Source organism: Cataglyphis hispanica, chromosome 5, assembly GCF_021464435.1.
Source record: "Cataglyphis hispanica isolate Lineage 1 chromosome 5, ULB_Chis1_1.0, whole genome shotgun sequence".
Lineage (NCBI taxonomy): Eukaryota > Metazoa > Arthropoda > Insecta > Hymenoptera > Formicidae > Cataglyphis > Cataglyphis hispanica.
In genome coordinates, this window is record NC_065958.1 from 5,050,291 (window position 1) to 5,061,798 (window position 11,508).

An 11,508-nucleotide genomic window follows, 5' to 3' on the forward strand; every position below is an offset into this window, starting at 1 on the left:
CCTGCATAAATATGTATGACAATATCTCACATTAACATTTAACGATATCTTATAAATTATCAAATATTTACGCAAGAGAATTATATACAATAAAAGGAAAGGCAGCTCTCGAAAGCTCTGTTTAAAAATTTCGCTTTGAATAACGTCTAATTACAGTCTCGCATTGGCCGGCATTGTATGAGTTTTTGCAATTTCCTCTCGTCGTGAGATTAAGCAAAAAACAAGTAAATATCTATGGATACGCGCGATTTGTCGTCGCAATCGCGGAACTTGAGAAACTCAACGGCGGATCCAAGATGAACTGAAATAGCGGCTAAAAATCCGCCCGGCTGTTTATTCAATCATATTTACAAGAGGATACGCGGTACGTATTTGAGATCCTGCTCTGTATATGCGGCTAGTGGATGCGATACTAATAAATAACGACATGTCGAATTAAACGAAGCAGTCGCGCTGATGATTCTGGTGGACGATGCATAAAACGCGGTCGCGTTTGCCAATAAACGACCGAGAAATTAACTTCCAATCGCGATTACGATCGATGCGTCGCTAATGATGTTCATCAAAGCGCGAATCATCTATAACCATCGAATTGTAATTTTATATTTGGCCATTAATTGATTAAGTAAGTCTTTTCCATGAGTTTATCATCTCGATTATTTAGCAATAATATAGCGATCATAAGGTAATAATGTTGAAAGCGTGCAAAATATAATATCGTCAGTATATAATTTTTTTATTTGGGAAGCACCGAGTTAAATCATTGTTAAATTGTGTATTATTAAATTTATTTTGACATGATTAACAAGAATGATAAAATCTATAATAATTAGTGTGATTTTTATAATTGTAATTAACTGTATTTAAATATTATAATAGATTGATTTTACTTTGAACATAAATGAATAAAATCAAACTTTTTTAAGTCGAGTTAATATTTAATTGCATAAATGGCTAAAATAAATGATTCTTATGTAATTTTGCGTGATAATTTCAGATTTTGAATATTTTAGGATAAGAGCTATAGCAATAGTGAAATCAGAATTGCAAATTATACTTATAGCAAAAAAGTTATATCTGCTACATTGAAAATAATTCTGACTGCGGAAATTTTTCTATATTTTTAAAGAACAAGTTTATTTTTAATATCGAAATGATGATAGTTAAGATATAAATGTGCTGGCCAATCTGGAATTGAAAAAAAAGGCAGGAAGATCGAAGTTTCTAATTTATGTATGAGACATAGCGTCGCTTTAAGATCTTGATTACGTAGGCAATGTATGATTAATTAACGAAGAATGAATTTATAACACATGATTTCCCATACAAAAAAATTTCATTTTCTATTATAGATTTTTATAGTAGAATTGTTTTTCTCTTGATTCTCCGATTTATTCAATTAGTTACTAAAATATTTTTAAACATGTGTTTTTTAATTGCAGAAAAAATTATATAATTTATCTATTAATAAACGTGTGTACTTTCTTATAATATATCTGTAATATTAGACCCGTGAAGATTAATAATTTTTATAGATTATAATTATATAGATTATATTTTATAGATTATATTTTGATAGATTATAATTTTTGATATTTGTTCTTTATTTCTTATCGCGATATTTACATCAAATTGAAGCACACGCGATCGCCACCATAATTCCGTGAGAATCTGGGAAGGTGATTCGATGGACATTCACGTTGCCGATCTGCGCGAGGGCGTCGATCTGCTCGTTTTCCCGATTCCCCATTATTATTGCAACCCGCATGATGACGTTCCCGCGCGCCACCCCATTCAAGTGTGATTTAGAAATTGCCTGCTCCTCTCCGCACCCCGTCGTCACCCTTAACTTGCATTAATGCTCCGGTACCAGACGACCAGGTCGCGTGTTGCTGACATACGGGCTCCTCAATTGGTATAAATTGCCGCGGACTGACGACGGCCGATAAGAGTATTTTGTCGCGTAGCCCTGTATATTGTATACTGCGTCATACTAAAGAGATTAAAACGCCGGATATGCGGAGAATAACATTTATTAATCAACATGTTAAGTGTATATTTTATTATTCTTATATGTTTCGTCAAAATGTTATTATTAGAACGATAATTTTTCTTAACTACTGAATTATTATGAATAAAAGGAAAGAACCTCGGCGCAGAAACATCAAGCTTATGGACTATATGATGTTTGACTACTAAAACAACATATTTGTAAACAATGGCGACATATAAATTTATATATATATATATATATATATATATATATATATATATATATTATATAATATTTCAAATCAATGAAAGATTAAAAATCGTGCAGAAAATTTTAAGTTTGATAATACATATCTATACAATTTGTCTGTTATGAACGATACAAAAGATAAGGAATTGATATGAGAAAATAAACAAAGCTTAAATGTACAGCAATAATATGTTAAGCTCTTGTACGCTCTTGACAACACAGATGATCACGTTAAAACTCAAATAATTTTGAAGAAATCTGAGAGTATCAAAAATATGCAAATCAACGTAAGAAATGAAGTCATATAAGTACACATTTTTGAAATGTTGAAGATAAACGAAAAAGAAATGCAAATATGCTAAAAATATGATTTAATCTTGGCAATCTCACGTTACATTTTTCATTAATTCGTAATTCTCGCGTCATCTCCTCATTATACAAGCGCCGATTTTTGCCGATACGTATACAATTTACTGATGTGATAAGCACATATTTCGGCTAATGCATCGGCGAGGATTTCGCGAATTCGCCGCGGCTCGAATCCTCGAAAATACGTCAACCGCAACGAAAGCCGATGCCGAGGAAGTAAAGAAGAGGAGGAAGAGGAGTAAAGAAAAAAAGAAAAGTGTAAAAGGAGGAGCGAGGGCCGCGAGGGAAGAAGTAAGAGTCGTAAAACGGGTTCTCTTCTGGCCCCCAGGGGTCCCTTCTTGCTGGCCTTTTTACACGGAGGCCTCTCCACGATCTTTCGTGTTAAACGCCGCGATGCTGCAACGAGCGCGCGCTCGCTGGACGTGGAAAAGTCCACGATTTCCGGTTTCAACGACCACGGCAATAATTCGTGCAAACGTATTGGATTTTCGCACTTCGTGCTTGGTATGTTGAACGATCCGTGCGTGATTCGCCTACATGATCGTCGACGATCTTCCTCGAGCGACCGCTGAGTTGCGATAAGCCTTTAATTAGATCGAGAAGGTGTTCCGCGCGATATGCGCATCTTGACATTTTATTTACTTGTTTATCTGCCCCACGATAGCAGAGTTATAGGAACTCCTCCTTCTTACGTAATTGTTCTTATGTAATTTACGAACAAGCGACTCTGCCAACTAGTAATTAGCAATTAAGAAATAATTTTAATTTGTTAGTGCTTGATTCTATCATCTTTCGAAGAACGACAAGAAAATAGACAAAAAAATAGACAATATATATGATTGTATATATTTTATATAAATTTTTCTGCGTACAAATTTTCTATTTTTTTTTTTCAAATAAAAAAAACGATTAACTTTATAAAAAAATATATCATTGATGTTTGTGAAAGATTAGCAAAAAATAGGGAAATTTATGACAAACATAAGCAACCGTAAGTATACGTATAAAATGTAAATACGGGCTGTTAAATTAATACAAATTGCTTTAAAGTAGATAAAGGCGTTCCACTCGTACGCGCCTCTAAATGCGCTGCGCATTACACATGCCACGGGAGAGTCGCGGTTGGTGAAGCGCGGCTCGCGACGTACGTAACCGACAATTTGTGTTTATGCTAGATTACACGTGGCAATTCCTCGTTACACACATCAGCCTTAAAACTGGGTGAAAGTCCATTAAACGCGACAGGTGCAGTTGCGTCAAGGTTTCCCGTAGCGAATGATTTTTATGACAGAGGCGTTACTTTTATCTTTGTAAATGCCACGTCGATTATCTAATCATGCAGCATTATATACGCTGACAAACAGAGACCCGTGCATTTCTTTTTTCCTTTTTGTAGGAACAAAGATGAATTCGTATTTGTATTTCATTAAGTGTTTTAGAAAATTTAAGATGTATTTTGCTCTCTCTTCACATGCTAAGATATATCGGTTATAACAAGTGCAGCATTTGATCGAAATATAATTAGTTTTCGAAAAGGTTTCATTTTTAATAGTTCTGTTAAGAATTTTAGAACTATTAAAAATAATGTTCTCAACAATTAATAAGTTTCCACAAAATGAGACGCCAGTTTCATGTATGCGATCACTTTCCTCTTCCTCCTGATTTCAAGGTTGCTTTATTCTGGAGACCTTGTACCTCTCACGAGCTATCGTTCGCTTTCGATGTTGTCATATGCGCGTTCTTCCTTTCAGAAGCAACAATGTAAAATGTTTATATGCTCACCGTTACGCCATCGCCGTGCGGGCCTTCGGCATGTATCAGCATAGATGCATTATAATGCAATGGATACCGAAAATATGAATATAAACATCGATAAATAACGTCGCATCTGCATTTTCCCTTTCCGCTTATTTTTACTTGAAAATGTCGCTCGCCGCGATTTCGCGCTGTTGCGAGGCATAATTTTGCGAATAATAATTCTGACCGGAAGGAAACGTTGAGAATGACCGGAAGTCGCTTCCGCGTTGTTGATAACAAATGGCTGTACCACTGATTGCCAAAGATCGTGCGAGGTCGATTCCGCGAGTGTAGGATTTGACCAATAATCGTATAACATGAATCGGATGATAAAATTGTGTTATTGTTTAATTGTATTATTATTTAATATATTATGAATTTAATAACAAATTTATATTGTTGAATTTATATCACATTTTAGTCAAAACGAAAATAGCTTCAGATACATCGAAGTATCTTTTATTCAAATTAGAATCGATGATCTTGGAATAGCCTGTTGTATCTTCGCGAATAGCATAAAGTCGAGAGAAAGAGAGAGAGAGAGAGAGAGAGAGAGAGAGAGATTCGCTTCGCCTTTTATGCCACGGCTTTGCATTCAAATTGAGGAGCCGTGCAACAATGCGTCTTTTTAGATATTCCTCTCGTGTAGCTTCGATCATCGTACGATTTCCTATGGACGAGTATTTTTGAAGTAGATCCTGGTTCACGATCGATGGAGAACGGACGCGACTCTGAATGAACGTGTCGCACGACGAAGAAAAACATGCTCGCGTACATCTCATTCGCTCTGCGTAGTATCTTCCTCTTTATCTCTAACTCTCTCTCTCTCTGTCTGTCTTTCGTTCGGGATGGCTCCGAAAATTTAAATTACCGAGTCATAAAAGAGGGAATAAAAAGTTTGCGCGAAAGGCGGTTCTTGAGAGCAGCAACAAGCGCTCACGAGAGAGGCGTTCCTCTCTTCCTTCTCCTTGAAGATCCTCGCGCAACCCTTGACGGAGTTCGATCACCTGTGCGCACGTTGCGATTCGCAAAAGAAATAAGGCGAGCTTCGTACAAGGCTCTCACGATCGAGAAATTGTCCTTTTAAGTGGGCGTGCAACGAATATGCAACTGAAACAGGACACCGTGACAGAAGGTGTTATTAAAGAAAATTGGGTTTTCTGAACGATTGCTTCGGCGAATATTGTGCTCTACTGTTAAATATTTAATTGCATCTGCGCGCACACATACAGAATTTGTGTACGTGATGTACATAATATTAGTAATAATAATTGGGATTTAGTAATAATAATTATTAATAATAATAATTTATATTTTGCCTCTCGCAAAAAAAGATTTGAGATTAACTTTTTTATTCTTCATATATATATATATATATATATATATATATATATATATATATATATATATATATATATATTGCTTTAATAAGAGAAAAGATTTTTTATAATTCCACATATATAGGGCTAGATAAGAAAAAAGGACGAGAGTCGATGATTTTATTCCGACAAATATTTGTGAGAGGAAGAGATCTTCATATTTCTGTCAATCGAATCATACATACATACACATTAACTTGCTGAATCATTTGCGAGATTGAACCATTCGCCAATTCTTATCCCTGCTTTTCTCCCTCCCTTAGGATAACAACGCGGGGGTCTTGAATCTGGGCCCATCGGAGTCCGTGACTTTTGGATTGCTCTTGCCTCGGACACCTGCGAGGATTTGGCCGGGAGAAGAAAAGAGGGACTGTAGGGGCGGCCAGAAGGGGTCAGATCAGGGAGAAGGAGAGAGGGGGGGGGAGAGGGGGAGAGACGTGAGAAGGAGGAAAAGGAGAAAAAGGGAGGATACGCCCTGGGGCAAAAAGGAATCGAAAAAAATGAGACGCATCTCGCGGACGGGGTAGACCGGTTCGTCTGGTCCCTTGATTTGAAGCCGAGAGAGTATCCTCCTTCTTTTTCCTCCATTTTTACGCTCCCCTTCGCTTCCCCCTGCCTGCCTCGACCCCCCGTATCCCACCCGCCGCCCCTCGTCCTTTTCCATTCCGAAAGGAATGGACCCCTCTTGCCGTTCCATCGCGATCGTTTTCGCTTCGCTTTTAAGGGCGTTGCCTGCTACCGTCCCGGTGGTTGCGCGTTGCACCTCCGTAGAATTTATTTACCCTCGCTACACGCACGAGCTTTTTTCTAATTGGTTCAATGGTCCCTTCTCAATTTGCGTCGCGTTGTTAAATGGGTCGCCCCCGTTAAACAGCAAAGAGATGGGAGCGAAGGGATTAATTGCAGACATAAAATCAAACATAAAATTTAAACATAAAATGTGGATCAACTCTTTGTAAAAAAGTTTTGAAATCGATTTATATAAAATGGACAAAAACTATTATTGTATTTGCATTTATTGTAATCAATATATTCATTAAAGATATTCATTAAAGAGAACTTCAAGTATATATATTTATAAAAGAAGCTTCTCTTACACTTTATATAATCATATAACTATTTCACGGAAATTTTTACCGCTAAAAATTTTTGTATATTTTTTTAACTCAATTTTAATTTTGAGTAACTTTAATTTTCAGTAAACTTCCTTTAGTTTCTAATGGCTTATATATTGTGAAGATTATTATTTTTTTTCTCCAAGTCGTATCTTCTTGTCAGAAGAGTCGTGATACATGGTTATGAGTATTGGAGGATTTTATGACTCCAACATTGTCTGTCCTCCGTCTCTCTTGCATTGACTTCCTGTGATCTTCCTGATTTGGTCTATCCAACGTGACGGAGATCTGCCTCTCAGTCGTGAAGATTATTAATTTTTTATTCTTGAAGACGTTATTTTTTTTAATGTACTCTATCTTTCAATAATATAAGTGATTAAATATGTGATATGACATTCTACTTAAATTTACTGACTGAGGCGATTTCTTTTTTGTAATATTTTGTATGAAACATTTATTTTGCCATATAATCGATGTGTTTGATTCTTTGCGCAAAGAACGCGCTAATTGCATCGATTACAGAAATAATAGCTCATCTCCTTCGTATTTCCATGGACACGAAAACTGGAGCGGTTGCGTAAGCTGGCACAATGTTGAGAAGAAAGTGTCAAGACGGAGATGTGGTAGGAATCGCGCGATTCAATGTTTCACACGCGAAACTTAATGTTGAACCGTTTCGTGCACCGTAATTATTGCGGGCTTTTTATATACAGTTAATTCGTCCCTGTAGCACGGAGAAAGGAGCTGCTTAATTACCGCGATGATTTCGTCTCGCATTTCAAGTAATTATGCATGCTGCAAAACAACCGCGTTGTTACAGTGATATGTAATAACTTTACGACGTGAGTGACAAAAAGAAAGAGGAGTATTAAAGCTTCATTTGCGTTTTATGCATACGATACGTGTCGCGATATCTGTGCGATTGAACGTTAATAATATATATTAAGGACTGAATATTTAAAAATACAAAAGTGGCATTAACTTTCTTCTTTAATGGTTATTTATTTGCGAAAATGCATGGATAAAATTTGCCGTGTAACGTTGAACCATCATATTTTCAATAGTTTACTTCATCAAAAGATAATTGGAAAATAATTTTGTAATTAGTTCTAGATTGATCGGTCTTATCTTTATTTATCAATTAATCATTTTATTCATCGTTAAATTGTATGCATCTATATTAAGATTGTATTAAAAGAGATGGCGAGATTTTCTAAAAAATGATAGAATCTGTAATCAGTTAATATTATTTCAAAATTAAGATTGCTACTTTAATTAACTATAATGTGTCACATTTTTACATATTTAATATTGAATATTGCATTTAAAAAATAAATGTATAGGATACTTAACTATAAAAATTGCATATTGTAGAACATATAAGAACAGAAAATAAAAATTAATTATTTTTGCTTTTAATGAAATGATACTTTAGAGTTAAAAGAAAAAAATAACACTGCTAAGAAAAATAATATGCATCAAAATATTTATTTTTAGATTAATTACAACGATATTGATGCTTTAATCACGCAAACCTGACTAAAATGATTTCATCTGTCAGCGGTCAATTAATTGACGGAACTTTCTCCGTTTTCCATCTTTGAAAATCTTTTTGTTCCATTACGCGTGCCAGCAGGTTTTCCCGGAATGAGGCAAAAAACCGGTCGTCTGATTCTCGGGAAAGCGGGACGACTGTATCCTCCATCAAGTTTCGTAAGTTATGCAGTCTAAGATTGAGCTTAAGCGGAATACTGCGACTGTATGCGCATTTGATTTGTTGCACCCGGCATATCTCTACTCTCATGCATTAATTCATAAAAATATTTTGTATCGTGTGAACATCGAATACACAGATTACGTGACTGTAACAGTGACCTGTGATTAGAGAAGCGATAATCAGCGAGCGCGTACTTCAATACAAAGGCTTAGCCGTATAATAAGTGTAGTGAGAAGATTGCGAAAAATATCTCGAGGCATTTTCTTTTTTTCGTAGCTCGCATATGAATAATTTTTTTGACTAAAATTGAATATTGATTATTTGATATTTACGCGCTATCTCAAGTCTAGTAGTCAAGTTCTTAGTAATCTTGGATTATTTAAACAGATTTCGATTTTTAATTATATAATAATATAAACGATATAAATTATATAATAATATAACGATATAAATTATATAATAATATAACGATATAAATCTAATACTTTTAAGTATCGTAATAAAATTGTCGACAAAGTTAAATGTATATATTTTCTCTTAGCGAAAGCTCTGTCACTATCGTATTTTCGCGACGATGTTTCATCGAGGCAAAGATTCCTCCTCGCTATCACCGATCGGTTTCGAGGACGTGCCGATACACGAGTCACACGATTCATTCATGAAATCTTGCGACACGCTTGCGCCGCGTTACACGCTCGATTACATAAAGGCGTCCTAAACGAGTGCTTCGCATAGGTGCGTTTGTTCGTTGCAACTACCCACACATTAGCAATGGTAGCTGGTAACACTATGGTACGGTGATAGTGAGTGCGGTGATGTGTACGATGGTGGTGGGCGCGCAAGTAGGACAGCACTTTCCCTGAGTAGATTGCTCGACTCATTCTTTAAGCAGGATTTGCACTGACAAATTCGAGAATTACACACTTAGGCCATAAGAAGTCAATCTCGAATAAATGCAAAGAGAAAAATTTATTAAATTACAAAAACGCGAAAAAAGTTTAAAGTAAATAGAAAACAAATTGTTGATGAAAATATTATAATAATTTTAGCAATATGTAAGTGTAATTTAAAAGAATATCCAAAATTACATCTACACGAAATTTATATGTCATATAGATATATTTAATGCGTAATTTTTTAGAAAATGTCTTGCGTAATTTAAGATTCTTATGTCTGCTTATTTTAATGATGATTAAAATAAGTAAATAAATTATATTTATATTGTTTTTTGTTAGATAAACAATTTAATTTTATAAATTAATTTTATCTACATAGAAAATATAACATTTATTCTCATATAAATTAGGAGAATAATTAAGAAGGAAAATGTCGCTTGTATGAATGCACCTTTAAATTCGCTCGCGCGCTTCGTCGCGTGTATTCACGTACACGCATCGACACACGCGCGATTGTGAATAAACACACACGTACACGGAGCGAGAACGAGAGTTGCTTTAAAGCTCGAGCGGGTTCGATGTAATCGACCCTTTGTCGTGGGAAACGGCTACTTTTCCTTCCGACTGGCTGAACACAACTTTGACCGGGAAACCATTTTTATTGCTCAACCCGTATGCGCCATTAATTGCCTCGTTCCATATCTCGGTAAATGAATTGACGAAAGGCGAGCGCCTTTGTCTCGGCCACGTGTTAATGTGAATTAAACTCGCATAACGCCGCTTTTCGATCTTATAAATATCATGTGTCGCGGACCGTTAACTTATGTTTTTAATTTAATTTAAAACAATGGGTAATCTAATTAAAACTATAAATAAAACATTTCGTGGATTTTTACGATTTCTTGCAAAAGAGTTATAAAATTAATTAGAAATATTGCTCACCGCCCGGTTATATTACACAGATAGGATTGCACATCCTAAAGAGAGTATTGAATTTAAATACATTTCCCAATTTTTCGGGCTATCTGTGTCATGAGCGCTGAGCGAGAACATTGACGAAACGATAGAATTGTCTTCTAGGCGTGTACTTTCGTTTGGTTTCGCAAGATTTTCACTGCCGTTTCCGCTCTGATTCTATGCGTATTCTCTCGTATTACTCGGCTATATCGTGTTTAACTTTCCGCATCGTTAGAATGAAATATTAAAATTTCAACACAATTTCGATGAATCTTACGTGTCTCACATCTATCACATGATCTTGTATTACACAGAATTTAAAGGGAATAATTATGTATAGTAAAATAATTTAAATAAGCCAAGTATAGTTTTCTTATGAAATTTTTGCAGTTTTATTTTGCAAAATATTAGAAAACTCATGATAATTTATAATACTCGAAAATAAATAATATCTTTGTATTTGCTTGTAATAATTAATTTAAAACTGACGATTACACGCGGTTTTAATCAATTAGAATTATCAAACAATTTTTTTTCTTTGGAAATAGGAAACCAATAAAATAGGTTTTTGTTTATATAATCGCACCAAGACTTTCTGATATCGCAGATATAATAAAAGAAATCACTACTATTAAAAAAAAAAAAAAATACAACTTTATAATTTCTGATAATGAGCTCTCAACGCGCGAATTACGTGAGCTTCGAATCTGACATTCGCATGAATTCGGTGCACAATCGTGACGTCATTTCCGATTGCACTTTTTCGTTGCATCTCTCTCGCAACGCGTCGATTAATTTCGTCTCTCTCAATTGGCACAATCGCCAACGTCGATAAATGATTGTTTGATATTTTCTCAATGTACTGTCTTTCTTTCTCCTTCTTCTTTCCTTCCACTACGTCATTTGGATCGCGATCGATAAACGTGCATAATATATTAGCGCATGACAGGGTGATATCGGCGATGCGATACAATTAAGCATGATCGATGATTCGAACGACCGAACGGCCAAACGGATCCAGAAGTGCTTAACTGCT

General features: G+C 35.3%; 1 long non-coding RNA gene across 1 annotated transcript in view; it reads left to right on the forward strand.

Annotated features, from left to right (window-relative positions):
• Positions 1-6,190, forward strand: part of LOC126849511 (uncharacterized) — a 66,605-nt gene extending 60,415 nt beyond the window's left edge. Inside the window, exon 4 of the long non-coding RNA XR_007687413.1 lies at positions 6,051-6,190. This is a non-coding gene — a long non-coding RNA (uncharacterized LOC126849511). The remainder of the gene's footprint in view (positions 1-6,050) is intronic.
• Positions 6,191-11,508: the final 5,318 nt, after the last annotated feature.